Genomic DNA, 15,296 nt, shown 5'->3' with positions numbered 1-15,296 from the left:
ATTCTTCTGAAAAGGAATTGGGGTTCTTGGAGTACGGCTCTATGGAAGACGTCAGAGATGAGATAAAAACAAATATTCACATTTGGGAGCAGTGGCATTTAATAAAGTGATTAAGCAGTGACATTAAATAAGTTCTCGGGCCATTTTGAAGTCATTAATGTGGGTGGATGGAAGCCAGAATTTATTGGGAAAGGAATAGAGGGATGTTTTCTTGATTAAAAATGGCGGTAAATTTCTCATAAAAAGTTTTGTTTGCTTGTCCTTGGCATTAAATGACATTGATTATTAAAGAGCCTTCTCCCCACCCCCTGCCACAGGGTGGAGAGGATAAAGCCTGTGGAAAAATGGCAATATTTATGATCAGATTCCGAGTTGTGTTGCAGTTGTTTGAAGATACTTTGGTTTATCTCTATCCCTTAACCTAGCCCATTTCTAGGTGAATTTCACTGACTCAAGAGTATGATTGCCATTTGCTAGGAGGGCATTGGCTCAGTAATATCAGTGGTTAAGTACCTGCCTCCAGTGTTATTGGGGCGATTCAATGTGATACTGTGTGTAAAGTGCTTGGCAGAGAATAAGGTATATGGCAACTGTTCAATAAAGTAAGATACTATTGCTCTTATCATTATTATGCTCTTTTTACTGCTAGCTCTGATGGAAGGAGCCATCTCCACAAAACTCTGTGTTTATGCTCTAATCCAATGGAGGAATGTCAGAAGCACACTTGAGTATACATCAACCATGCCTGATTTATTCACTATTTATCAGGATTATGAAAGGTACTTGTTCAATGAGTCCAATCTGTACAGAATTTATGAGTGAATGACAATTAGATGGACAAATTTCATTCAGGCAGAACTGTGTCTTCTGGGGAAGGGAGAGGTAAGTGGAATAACTCTGCAGGAAGGTAATATAGTGCACTTTCCTACTTGAAGCAGGGATTTCAACCTTAGCTTTCCTTCAAATGTTCATCTGATTCCCATTTAACATTGGGATTGGGAGGTTTGGTTGAATGCTCACATTTTTCTAGAACAAAATGTATGTGTATGTGTGTGTGTGGGGTGTGTGTGTGTGTGTGTGTGTGTGTGTGTGTGGTCTGTGTGGTGTATGTGTGTGTGTGGTGTGTGGTGTGTGTGTGTGAGTGTGTGTGTGAGTGTGTGTGTGGTCTGTGTAGTATATGTGTGTGTGGTGTGTGGTGTGTGTGTGAGGTGTGTGTGTGTGTGTGTGTGTGTGTGTGTGTGTGGTATATGTGTGTGTGTGGTGTGTGGTGTGTGTGTGAGGTGTGTGTGTGTGTGTGGTCTGTGTGGTATATGTGTGTGTGTGGTGTGTGGTGTGTGTGTGAGGTGTGTGTGTGTGTGTGTGTGTGTGTGGTCTGTGTGGTATATGTGTGTGTGTGGTGTGTGGTGTGTGTGTGAGGGGAGTGTGTGTGTGAGTGTGTGTGTGTGTATGTGTGTGGATTGCTGGCAGGATACATTCTGGGACAAATGTAAGTGAATTTACTGAGATATGCTGCTCCCCTGGTTGGATCCCGTTGGAAATCTGGGATATATTGCTACTTTTAAACAGAGAGGAGAGCAGCTGTACTTGAGTCATTCCTGAATGCTGGCCTGGAATCTCTCACAGAAAAGACAGTATAGTGATCAAGGTTCGGGTCTTTGTAGACACACCTGGGCCAGAATCAGAGGGAAAAAACATAGGAAAAAAAGGTGCTTCATTTGCATGGGTCCTTCCAAGGCCCTGGGAGGGGCCCTCACAGTGTACTCACATGCTATCCATTTTAATTTTAAAAAGTACACATGTTATACGTGTATTTGTATATTAGGAAACATACACATATTTATAAATGTAAATGTATACATATTTACATCATATATATGTATATATACTGCAATTAGTTAAGACTAAGAGCTCTTCCACCTTAATATTACACGAAGAGGCAATCAGAGTGAATAACCACTAAAGTACAATTGGATTAAGTGGCTAATTTTACATTTTTATTGGAAGTGTTTTGAAATGTACAATTGGGAAGTATAAAAAATACAAACATAGTCAGAGAACTCAGCATCCTTCTCTCCCAAATGGATACGACACGTAGACAGATAAGCAGCTGGACGCGTTGGTGTGCACTGACCATCTCACCAGCACCTGCAGACAACATGCTGCTGCTCGGTACATGCCACCTGGAACAGGCTGGAGTGGGTCTCAGGATGTTCACTTACATGTTTCTGATTACGGGGGCCACTGGGAGGCTTTTATGGAAGGTCATGGGGATGGAAGCGAAGCAGCAGCCTCTTTGGAGCTCATTCTTGTGGTGTGCTGATCTGCTGAGCCAACTGGACAGTCTGAGCAGCAGGTGGACTGCCTGTCACCCTCCTCATCTGTGTCATTTCCATGCCCCCGAGCGGGATGCCTGGTTAACTCCGAGATGAGGGGCTTGATGCGCAGACATGTGTTCCACTGGACAAGAACAGACAGAGTTTTCTGTCCATCTAGGCTAGGGCGTTGTCCCTCCTATTGTTGGCTCCAGTTTGCCCTGGGTCTCCCTCTTTACATCATTGTTCCTTCCCAACTGCCTCCCCAGTGGCCTGCAATCTCCAGAGAGAGAAGTGGAAGACAAACCTCCCAGAATACTTAGCCCCACAATTGTGTAAACTCACAGTCCCTCCAGCAATCCAAGCAGATGTTCTCTGAATAATCCTTCTTTGGTACACACACCCACACACACACACACACACACACACACACACACATCACACACACACCCCTCACCCCCCTCACACACACCCCATACTCCTACACACCACACACACACACACACACACACACACACACACACACATACACACATCACACACATCACACACCCACTCATCACCCCCCTCACACACCCCATACTCACACACACACACACACACACACACACACACACACACTACCCATACATCACACACACTACCCACATATCACACACACACCCCTTACACACCACACACACACACACACACACACACACACACACACCATACACACACACCACCTGCCAACACCCCCCCAAACACACACCACACACACTATACACACTACACACACAAACACACACACACACAAACACACACAGTAATCCCCCTCTCCCTCTTCCTCTCCCCTCCCACAGTAATCTCCCCCTCTCTCTTCACCACCCCTCCCCCCCAAAAAAGAAGGGAAGGTAAAGATGTGTCAGGTAGTTAATAAAAATATATTTTGTAATGTTCGGGATGTGTAAGTTTTAAAAATGTATAATTTATTATTAATCCTTTTCTCATTCTAAGTAAGTCTTCTCATTTGCACCAAATCTTATATGTTTAAAATTGTATTCTTTTTCTTCCAGAAGGCCCTGAATGATCCAGGCTCCAGGAAACCGTTGATGTCTGACTAGAGTCCTAGCTCCACTCAGTATCTCTGTGATCTTCAGCACCTCTCTTTACCCTCTCTGAGTCCCAGTTTAATCCATAAAACAGAAATAATCTGTCTAACAAATTATAATCTCATGAAGCTACTAAGGTTATTGTGAGGACTAAATAAACTGATACATATAAAAGTGCTAATAATTATTATTAATGCTGTATTAATAGCTTATTTTTCTCCAGAGTTCCCCATATTAAAATGGATGTAATAAAACATACTTTGCCATAGTCTCAAGGGTTCTTAAAGAATCAGTAAGATAAGATTGACATTGCTATAAAGATGTAAGATTTTTTAATAACTTAAAGGAGGGCATGTACATGTGCTCTTTCACACACACAGACACACACAGACACACACACACACACACACACCCCTCCCTCTTCCTAATTCCAGCCAAGGATTCAAAATGACTGATTGGTTTCACCCACCCAGACTGTTTCCATTCCAGTCAGGTAACCCACACAAGGGCCCGAGGCCTTGCCCAGAGGCCTTGCCCAGAGGGACTGGGTTTGAATTCTGGCTCTACCAGCCTCTGCTGTGAGACCTGGGCTCTGTACCTCAGTTTCTTCTCTGTAAAATGGGAGTAATAATAGTATTCACCTCTAGCGATGGTGTGAAGATGAAATGAATTCATACATGTAAAAATTCATTAAAATAAAGCATTGTAAAGTTAGCCATTGTAAGTTTCTGACTTCCAGTTTACCAACACCTAGAGAGTGTGTATTGATTGGTAGTAAACTAGTAGTTATTCTCCATATCAAGTCAAGTTCTGTTGGCGTATTGGAAATTGTATATGCAAACCTTCTCCAGTTACATGGGTATTTGGCTGGTCAAGAAGTAAGCTACAAAATGAGGAAAATTAGAAAAGAGTAAGTTTTTTTTTTATAAAGCAAATTGTATTACACTTAGTTTCCTTTAGTCATTTTGATTATGTCCTTCCTACCTTTTGCATTTTCTTTAACTTTGTTAGTGGTGGATGGTAATTTATTTCTGAATTTGACAATGTTAAAAATTGATCTTCCTTTTTAAAAATATATATTTTTATTGATTTCAGAGAGGCAGGGAGGAGGAGAGAGATAGAAACATCAACAATGATAGCGAATCATTGATTGCCTGCCTCCTGCATGCCCCACACTGGGAATCGAGCCCACAATGCAGGCATGTGCCCTGACCAGGAATCAAACCATGACCTCCTGGTTCATAGATAGATGCTCAACCTCCGAGCCACACCAGTGGGGGCTGTCTGGAAGATTTTAAGTCTCCTATTAATTCTCAGATTCTGACATGGTACTTTTCTCAGGGCCACTGCTTTCAACAGGGTACAGGAGGCCGTGCTTAACAAAGCTTTCATCAATCTTCCTTCCTCACCCTCCATTTTTTCATGGAGCTCAGAAATCAGAGGGAGAAGGCAGGCTCGGGCCTCTTTCCTGCGGTCTTGCTGGCCTGGGATTACAGACAGTGGCTGCAATAGAAGCTGTAGCTTTCTCTGGAAGGCCAGTCACTGGCAGCGAAGGGAAATAAAGGAATCGGAAGTGCCCTCAGCCTCTGAGCCAACACAAAGGGATGTCCTGGATGCAGAAGACTCATGTATCACAGACAATGTCTGATGCCAACAGAGGGCTCTTGGCAGCAGAACCTTCCTCTGTCGCTCTCATGAAGCTCCTTCCTCTCCCAACCCCCTCCCTCTGTGCAGAGAGAAAGCTATTTAATAGTCAAGACCATTTTAAGGCTAGAACAACCAATTAATAACAACACTTCCCTGAAATTACAGCCACCTCTCCGCCCCGCAACACACACTTTTTAATAAAAAGAACGGCCCTCCACACCCCTTCCCTAGCAGATCTGGCCTTCACCCACCCGCGTTAATCACTCCAAGGAAGCCCGAGAACCCAATCTCACCGCCTAAGCGCTTTATTAAATGTCATTGCTCTGACTGCGAAGATTTGCTTTGTTTATCACCGCTGCCCACCTCCCAGAATCTGGCTCTGAGTGAGCACCCCCCCTCTCTCATAAGGTGGAACTGGAGCGCCCAGTGTCCCCGCCTGGCCCCATTCCCACCATCGCCCACCACATTAGAACAACACATGTCTGCGAATGCACCCTGCGATCCGGAGCCTCAGACAGCAGCAGGCTCCGCTCCTGATGCCTGGGCAGAGGCTGGAAAGATGGAAACTGAGCTGTTTTCCAGCCAAACATTTCCAGCACCCAGCGCCTTGGCCTTTGTTAGGAAAGCAGTTTGTTCAACTGTGGCCCGAGAGAGAAAGCAGAAATGAGTAGTTTCCGGCTACTCCAAGCTTGAATCCCGTGCGCCTTCTCTCAGAGCACCCACGTCAGTCTGGGGTGGTTCTCAGCATCTCATTACACCATCTCTCCGGAATCTCCGGACAGCTCAGAGCCCTCCTGGCATTTCCCGGAGAGTCTTCATCGCTGCTTGACCTTTACCCTCTTCCTTGTCTTCTTCAGGCTTAAGTATTCATCTATTTAACCCCAAACTGACTGATCAAGGGGTTCCATCTATTAAGCCAAGCACTGGGGACTGGAAACACACAAAGTGAGGCCCTCACCTTCAAGGTTCATCAGATTGACCATGTAAACAAAAAACACCAGGTGCAGCCATGGCCTGTTTGGCTTAGTGGATAGAGTGTCAGCCTGCGAACTGAAGGGTCCCAGGTTCGATTCCGGTCAAGGGCACATGCCTCGATTGTGGGCTTGATCCCCAATGGGGGACTTGCAGGAGGCAGCCAACAATGATTCTCTCTCATCTTGGCAGCAGAACCTTCCTCTGTCGCTCTCATGAAGCTCCTTCCTCTCCCAACCCCCTCCCTCTGTGCAGAGAGAAAGCTATTTAATAGTCAAGACCATTTTAAGGCTAGAACAACCAATTAATAACAACACTTCCCTGAAATTACAGCCACCTCTCCGCCCCGCAACACACACTTTTTAATAAAAAGAACGGCCCTCCACACCCCTTCCCTAGCAGATCTGGCCTTCACCCACCCGCGTTTCTCTCTCTCTCTCCCTCTTCCTTCCTCTCTGAAATCAATAAAAATATATTTAAAACAACAACAACCACAAAACAAAACAGTAGGTGCAAATTTCACAAGTGAAAGACGTCTGCTCAGGGAATAAGGAAGCATGAAGGGTGGAGTGGCCAGTCTTCTGGTGGGGTTGGTGGCAGAGGAAGGTTTCAGAGGGCAGGAAGCTCTCTAGGTGAATGTGGAAGAGCAGTAAGTGTGTGGGGAGGGTTGTATTAGGCGTTTCGATGAGCGGTGCCGGGCTTGTCTGTGGAATCAGAGCGTGAGCGTGAGAGTGCAGGCTGGAGTGCAGGCTGAGCTGCAGAGCCCGATGCTTGGATATCTCGGTGCGAGACTCCAAGGCAGGATGAGAGGCAATGAGGCTTATTTAACATTCACTCTGGGACAAATGAGAGAAAATTAAAAGAGCAATTTTAGGAGGGAATAATTGTTTTCCATACACCATAATTACAACTGCTTGTAAATGCTGCTATCTAAACGAATCTGCCTTTTAGAATTCTCTGGGTAATGAACAGCGTTAAAGGAAAAGGACCTATAGGCTCCTTATGGAGAACTGGGTTGCACTGACCCCTGGTGTCTGCCTTGAGCAGAGAGACCTCTAACTGCCAGACAGAGCTAGGTTGCAGGCTGGGAGCACTTCCCAATTTTTCTGTCTCTAGATTTAGAAAGACCCAAGAATTCTTTGGGCCCAGAGCGCATCTTAGAATCTCAGCCTTCCTACTCCTTCTGAGATTGCTTCCTGGTCTCTGCCTTCAATTGTATTTCTCCTGTGGGGCTCCCTCCCTCAGCAAATGGAATCGTTCAAAAGTGGCCATGGAGAATCTGATGTCATTTAAAAAAGAAAATCATTTTGATGTCCCCCCCCCTACCCCCCCCCCCCCCCCGCCCTACTCACACCCCCACGCCAACAGCCACTCAGCCGCCCGGCCTGTTGTTGTGGCTCCTGCGTGACACTCCAATCCACCCTCTACTTGAAGTCAGGGCACCATCGCCCCCTTGGTTTGCAAGCAACAGCCTTTGGACTGGCTTCGCTGCTGGAGACTTGCTGTCACCAGGGCAATCTCTTCATCTGTAAAATGAGGGTTTGGGGGCAAGAATCATGTTTTTCTATCTTTTCACTCCAGGAATGTCTCCTGTAAATTTCCTTAGCACTTTGCCCTTTCCCTTTGTTATATATATAAAAAAACACACACTTCTGCCAAAACCGGTTTGGCTCATTGGATAGAACGTCTGTCGGCCTATGGACTGAAAGGTACCAGGTTCTATTCCAGTCAAGGGCATGTACCTTGGTTTCAGGCACATCCCCAGTGGGGGGTGTGCCAGAGGCAGCTGATCGATGATTCTCTCTTATCAATGTTTCTAGCTCTCTATCTCTCTCTCTTCCTCTCTGTAAAAAAATCAACAAAATACATTAAAAAAAATTACTTCTACCAAATGAACTCATTGGTTAAAGAAAAATTATTTCTTACTCATTTTTTAAAAATAAAAAATATCAACTGCTATTGGAGCATCTGGTCTGCAGAAGAGAACCAATGTTACTGCAAGGAGTTCCTGTAATCCCAGCCAAAGATGAAACAAAACATAAAAATTTGTGATCGTTATCTAGCTGGTGCAGCCATAGCGTGAGTAAATCTAGCATGTCTGTTAGTCATCCTGTCAGCACACAGCCTCGCATGTAGGCATACAGACTCTTGTGATGTGAAGGGATCTAGTGAAATAAACGACCACCACATTCGCTCTGAGATTCTAGGTTCTCAGTCTCTCCTGTCTTAAATCCCTCCTAGCCTTCCCTTGTTTGAACACAGCCCCTTTCTCTCTCATTGCTCTTGGTCCATAAAGAAATATTCCATCACCAGTACCAACTATAATTAAATTTGGGAGGAGTTGGCCAAGCTAATTGAGCCTAGAACCTAGTGTAAATTAATTTCACATAGATTAAATGATTTATCATTTAATGCAAGGTAATGAAACATTTTTGGTAGAGTATAAAGAGCCTAATTAATATTAATTTTTACATTGCCTAATTGTATTTCTATTTTTTCTTTGTTGGGGCTTTAATACCTAAATTTTATTATTCTCTTTTGATTCTATGCATCATTCATCTTCCTTTTCATTGTCATCATCATCACCACACAACTGCGATGATGTATTCACAGACAGTGTCAAGCAAAGGCCTGTGTTCTCCAGCCTCACAGATCTCACCTGCCATAACCCCTGTTCGCTCATCAGAAAGTCAGGCTGTCTGTATACACACCAAAAAAACGTGTAATCATGGATGGGACCATGAATGGGGAAAATAGTTATGGAGTAAATGTAAACACAACTGGGAAGTTTTGAATATGTATGTATACTAAGTAAGATTGCTCTATTAATATTAAAATCTCAGGTAAAATAATGACACCATAATTCCATGTGAGAACATTTTTGTTCTTAGACAACACAGGCTGAAATGCTCACAGTAAACTGATGTGGTGTCTGCAATCTAATGCTTTTACTTAAAGAAAGAAGAAAGGAGGAGTTAATGTGTGTCCATACAGTGTATGGCATACACAGTACACACAGAGTATGCGGATGTGGCAAAATGTTGACAATTGGTGAACCTCGGTGGAGGGCCTGTGGGTGGGCATTATCCTGGTTTCTGAACTTTTCCTTAGGTTTGAAATTTTGAGAACACATGTTGGGAAAGCAAACCTGTTTGAATCACTTGGATATCACTGCTATTATGTCATACTCTTTCTTTCCTTAAAACCCCAGTTCCTCCCTGCTGTCCTAATCTCAGGAGGCAGCCCTCTCCTCGTATTCATTTGGGATGGGATGGGTTGTGCTGCAATAACAATCTGAACATCTCAGTAACTCAAACCATCAAAGATTTCTTTCTCACTCTTGCTACGTGGCATTTCAGAGCAGCGGGAGAGTCAAGCCACCTTTGTGAACATCTCATGTACCCTCATTTCACCACAGGAAAGCTCTGTCTCTGAAGTAGACTTTCCATTCCTTCTCAAAGGCAGTGTTTCTTTCCTCTTGTTTAAAGACCTCTGCTTCCTGTGGAATCCGGACCCTGCCTCTGCTGGGATTGTGCTTCCACAAGGTGCCTCGGGGTGCTCCACTCTCACATCTTCGGTCTCTGTCTCTCCATTGCTGCCACGTCCAGCTCTAGAAAGCCCTGCGCTTGATGCTTCACACCTCTAATCCCTCCTCTTCTCTTTTCCTGGCAAATCCTAAAGCTGATGGTCTTTGCAGATGCCTTCACTGTCGGATACCCCACTCTTGGTTTAAATACCGGCTGGCATTCCCTCCCACATTATGTTGACATGCCTATCTTTTTGCAAAACTAAGAAAGAGCCTTTTCTGCTCTCTTGTTACGTTATTCCTGACCTCTGCAGTGTGGCACTACTGACAATTCCCTTCTTTGTTATATTTTCTCCTACTTTGATCTTTGCTCACCAGATTTTGGAGGTACTGCTCCCATCTCTGGGGTTGCTCCTTGTATGGCTTCAATGTTTCATTTTTTAAAATCTTTTTTTAATTGAAATTTTATTTAAAAAAAATTTTTAAATTAAATTATTATCTTTGTACATATACCATTGCCCCCCTCCCGGATATCCCCTCCCTCCCCAGAGTTTTGTGTCCATTGGTTGTACTTATATGCATGTATACAAGTCCTTCGGTTGATCTCTTATCTACCCCAGATCTCCCTACCCTCCCCACTGTAATTTGACAGTCTGCTTGTTGCTTTACTGTCCCTATATCTATCTTTTTGTTCTTCAATTATAATGTTCTTTATCATCCATAAATGAGTGAGGTCATATGGTGTTTCTCTTCCATTGACTGGCTTATTTCACTCAGCATGATGTTCTCCAATTCCATCCAGGTTGCTGCAAATGACGAGAATTTCTTCTTTTTTATGGCAGCATAATATTCCATTGTGTAGATGTACCATAGTTTTTGGATCCAATCATCTGCTGATGTGCATCTAGGCTGTTTCCAAATCCTAGCTATTGTAAATTGTGCTGCTATGAACATAGGGGTGCATATATCCTTTCTGGTTGGTGTTTCTAGCTTCTTGGGATATATTTTTAGGAGTGGGATTACTGGGTCAAATGGGAGTTCCATTTTCAGTTTTTTGAGGAAGCTCTATACTGTTCTCCACAGTGGCTGCATCAGCTACATTCCCACCAGCAGTGCACGAGGGTTCCTTTTTCTCCGCAACCTTGCCAACACTTGTTGTTTGTTGATTTGTTGATGTTGGCCATTCTGACAGGTGTGAGATGGTACCACATTGTTGTTTTGATTTGCATCTCTCGGATAATTAGTGACTTTGAGCATGTTTTCATGTGCCTCTTGGCCTTCCTTCAGTCTTCTTTTGAGAAGATTCTATTTAGATCCATTCTCCATTTTTTAATTGGGTCATTTATCTTCCTTTTATTAAGTTGTATAAACTGTCTGTAGATGTTGGAGATTAAACCTTTATCAGTGATAACATTTGCAAATATGTTCTCCCATACAGTGGGCTTTCTTGTTTTGTTGATGGTTTTTTTTTTTTTTTTTTTTTTTTCTGTAAAAAAGGTTTTTATTTTGATGTAGTCCCATTTGTTTATTTTTCTCTTTAGCTTCCATTGCTCTAGGAGCAGTATCAGTGAAGTTCTTTTGGCATATGTCCGAGATTTTGCTGCCTGTGGATGCCTCTAGTATTTTTATGGTTTCCCGTCTTATGTTTAAGTCCTATATCCATTTTGAGTTTATTTTTGTGTATGGTGTAAGTTGGTGATCGAGTTTCATTCTTTTGCATGTATCTGTCCAATTTTCCCAACACCATTTATTGAAGAGACTGTCTTGACTCCATTGTATGTTCGTGCCTCCATTGTAAAATATTAACTGAGCATAGTGATTTGGGTTGATATCTGGGCTCTCAATTCTGTTCCATTGATCTATATGTCTGTTCTTGTGCCAGTACCAGGCTGTTTTGAGAACAGTGGCTTTGTAATACAGCTTGAAATCTGGTATTGAGATCCCTCCTACTTTACTCTTCTTTCTCAGGATTGCTGAGGCTATTCGGGGTCTTTTGTTGTTCCAAATGAACTTTTGAAGAGTTTTTTCTAGGTCAGTGAAATATGCCATTGGTATTTTAATGGGGAGTGCATTGAACCTATAGATTGCTTTGGGAAGTATGGCCATTTTGATGATGTTGATTCTACCAATCCATGAACATGGTATGTTTTTCCATCTGTTTACATCTTCCTCTATCTCTTTTTTCAGTGTTGTGTAGTTTTCCGCGTATAGGTCTTTTACCTCCTTAGTTAAGTTTATTCCAAGGTATCTTAATTTTTTTTGGTGTGATAGTAAATAGGATTGCCTTTTTAGTCTCTGTTTCTGCAAGTTCACTATTGGTGTATAGAAATGCCACAGATTTCTTGGCATTAATTTTGTATCCTGCTACATTGCCAAATTCATTTATTAAGTGTATAAGTTTTTTGATGGAGTCTTTTGGGTTTTTTATGCACAATATCATGTCATCTGCAAATAAGGATAACTTTACTTCTTCTTTTCCAATTTGGATGCCTTTTATTTCCTCTTCTTGTCTAATTGCAATGGCTAGTACTTCCAGTACTATGTCAAACAGGAGTGGTGAGAGTGGGCATCCCTGTCTTGTTCCTGTTCTTAGAGGGAATGGTTTTAGTTTTTGCCCATTGAGTATGATGTTGGCTGTGGGTTTATCATATATAGCTTTTATTATGTTGAGGTATGATCCTTGTACTCCCACCTTGTTGAGAGTTTTTATCAGGAAAAGGTGTTGAATTTTATCAAATGCTTTTTCTGCATCAATTGATATGACTATATGATTTTTATCTTTCAATTTGTTTATGTGATGTATTACGTTTATTGATTTGCGGATATTATACCATCCTCGCATTCCTGCAATAAATCCTACTTATTGGTGTATGATCTTCCTGATGTTCTGCTGGAGCCGATTTGCTAGAATTTTGTTGAGGATTTTGGCACCTAAGTTCATGAGGGAAATTGGCCTGTAATTCTCTTTCATTGAGTTGCCTTTATCTGGTTTTGGTATTAGCGTGATGCTGGCTTCATAGAAGGAATTTGGAAGTGTTCTTTCCTCTTGAATTTTTTGGAATAGTCTGAGGAGGATAGGTTTTAGTTCTTCCTTGAATGTTTGGTAAAACTCTCCTGTGAAGCCATCTGGCCTTGGACTTTTGTTTGCTGGAAGGTTTTTGATGACTGTTTCAATTTCTTCCCAAGTCACTGGCCTATTGAGGTTTTTAGATTCTTCCTGATTGAGTTTCGGAAGATTGTATTTTTCTAGGAATATGTCCATTTCCTCCAGGTTGTCGTAGTATTTTGTTACAATCTTTTGTATTTCAGCGGGGTCTGTTGTTATTTCACCTCTTTCGTTTCTGATTTTGTTTATTTGGGTCCTCTCTCTTTGTTTCTTGGCTAGCCTGGCTAGAGGTTCATCAATCTTGTTTATCCTTTCAAAGAACCAGCTCTTGGTTTTGTTGATCTTATGTATTGTTTCTTTGGTCTCTATGTCATTTATCTCTGCTCTAATTTTTATTATTTCCTTCCTTCTGCTTACACTGGGATTTTCTTGTTGTTCTTTTTCTAACTCTTTCAGTTGTAGAGTTAGCTAATTTGTTACCATTTTTTCTTGTTTTTTTTTGCAATAGGCTCTCAAAACTGCTTTTGCTGTGTCCCATAGATTTTGGATTGTTGTGTTTTCATTGTCATTTGTTGCCAGGATGTTTTTAATTTCTTCCTTGATTTCTCTGGTAACCCAGTCCTTGTTTAATAGCATGCTGTTTAATCTCCAGGTGTTTGATTTTTTTGGATTATTTTTATTGTAGTTAATTTCCAGTTTTATATCACTATGATCTGAGAAGATGCTTGATATGATTTCTATCTTCTTTAATTTGAAGAGACTTTGCCTATATCCCAACATGTGGTCTATCTTTGAGAATGTCCCATGTGCACTTGAGAAGAATGTATATTCTGTGGCTTTGGGGTGGAATGTTCTGAAAATGTTGATTAATTCCATCTGGTCTAGTGAGTCATTTAGGATTGATGTTTCTTTGCTGAGTTTTTGTATAGATGATTTGTCCAAAGGTGAAAGTGGAGTATTAAAATCTCCTACTATGATTGTATTGCTATTAATCTCTCCCTTAATGTCCTCCAGCAGTTTTTTTTTTTTAATTTTTTTTTTTTTAATGTATTTGGGTGCTCCCGTGTTGGGTGCATATATGTTTACCAGGGTTATTTCTTCTTGTTGGATTGCTCCCTTTAGTATTATGAAGTGGCCTTCATTATCTCTTGTTATGTCCTTCACTTTGAGGTCTAATTTGTCAGATATAAGTATTGCTACCCCAGCTTTTTTTTCATTTCCATTCGCCTGGTAAACTTTTTTCCATCCCTTCACCCTCAGTCTGTGTGTGTCTTTTTTTCTGAGGTGGGTTTCTTGTAGACAACAGATGTATGGGTCTTGTTTTCTTATCCAATCTGTTACTCATATCTTTTGATTGGAACATTTAATCCATTTACATTTACAGTTATTATCGATAGGTATTTATTTGATGCCATTTTTATTCTATACCCCTGTGTTCCTTCTTCGCTTCCTATTTCTTTATTTTTACAGTAGACCCTTTAGCATTTCTTGCATTGCTGGTTTGGTGGAGATAAATTCCTTTAGTCTTTTTTTGTCTGTGAAGCACCTGATTTCACCTTCAATTTTGATTGTTGGGTACAGTATTCTTGGATTCAGACTCTTCCTCTGAATGACTTTGTATATTTCATCCCATTCCCTTCTGGCTTGATAAGTTTATGTGGAGAAATCAGTTGCTAGTCTGATGGGGGTTCCTTTATATGTAACTTTCTGTCTCTCTCTGGCTGCTTTTAAGATTCCTATTTTGTTGTTGGTGTTTGTCATTTAATTATAATGTGCCTTGGTGTCGGTCTTCTGGGGTTCATTTTGCTTGGGACTCTGTGAGCATCTTGGATTTGTGTGGGTTTTTTCTTCTATATCTCAGGAAAGTTTTCTGTCATTATTTCTTGAAATACGTTTTCCATGTCTTCCTCCATTTCCTTTCCTTCTGGAACCCCTATTATTCTAATATTATTTTGTTTTGTATTGTCCCAAAGTTCCCTTAGGCTCTCCTCCTGCTTTTTAATTTTTTTTCCCTAGAAGCTGCTCTAATTGGGTATTTGTTTCCATCTTGTCTTCTAGCTCACTGATGTGGCTCTCTGCTTCTTCTAGTCTGCTCTTGATGCTTTCTATTGAGTTCTTCATAGTAGTGATGCCATTTTTCATTTCTTCTTGATTCATCTTCATTTCCTCTTGGTTCTTCTTCATTTCCTCTTGGGTCTTACTCATATTGTCAAATTTGTCTTCCATTCTTTTTATCCATCTTATGATCATTACTCTGAATTCTTGCTCTGGTAGGTTACTTGCCTCTAACTCATTTACTTCCTTTTCTGGTGATGCCTGCTTTTCTTTCATTTGTGGGCTATTTCTTTGTCTCCCCATGGTCTCTCTTTTCAGGATGTCTGGTTATGTAGGTCTCTCTCTCCTGCGTTGATTTAAAGGCACAAAATACAACACAACCAGGTATAATACACAAGGCACTGAACAGAAATGTATTTGCAATATTAATAACCTCCAATAAAGGTGACCACTAGGGAAAGGCAAATTAGGGGATAGGAGAGAAAGAGGAAGAGTAAAAAGAGAAGAGGGAGGGAGCAAAAGAAAAAGATAGGAAAAAAAATATATATATATATAAAGGAGTGTCAAAATAAAATTGGGAAACAGGG

The 15,296-nt window shown here is 41.6% G+C and overlaps 1 long non-coding RNA gene across 2 annotated transcripts in view; it reads left to right on the top strand.

Annotated features, from left to right (window-relative positions):
- The window catches only part of LOC311627434, a 114,383-nt gene extending 100,685 nt beyond the window's left edge, over positions 1-13,698 (top strand). The window contains exon 3 of one of the 2 annotated variants that reach the window (XR_014795910.1): positions 13,672-13,698. This is a non-coding gene — a long non-coding RNA (uncharacterized lncRNA). Of the gene's footprint in view, positions 1-13,668 lie in introns of both variants that reach the window. The other variant, XR_014795911.1, reaches the window with a different exon arrangement.
- Positions 13,699-15,296: the final 1,598 nt, after the last annotated feature.

Source organism: Pipistrellus hanaki (genome assembly GCF_964339955.1).
Source record: "Pipistrellus hanaki genome assembly, chromosome: 9".
NCBI classification, from domain to species: Eukaryota; Metazoa; Chordata; class Mammalia; order Chiroptera; family Vespertilionidae; genus Pipistrellus; species Pipistrellus hanaki.
Note: the sequence above shows the minus strand (reverse complement) of the source record. Positions and strands in the feature narration are given on the sequence as shown.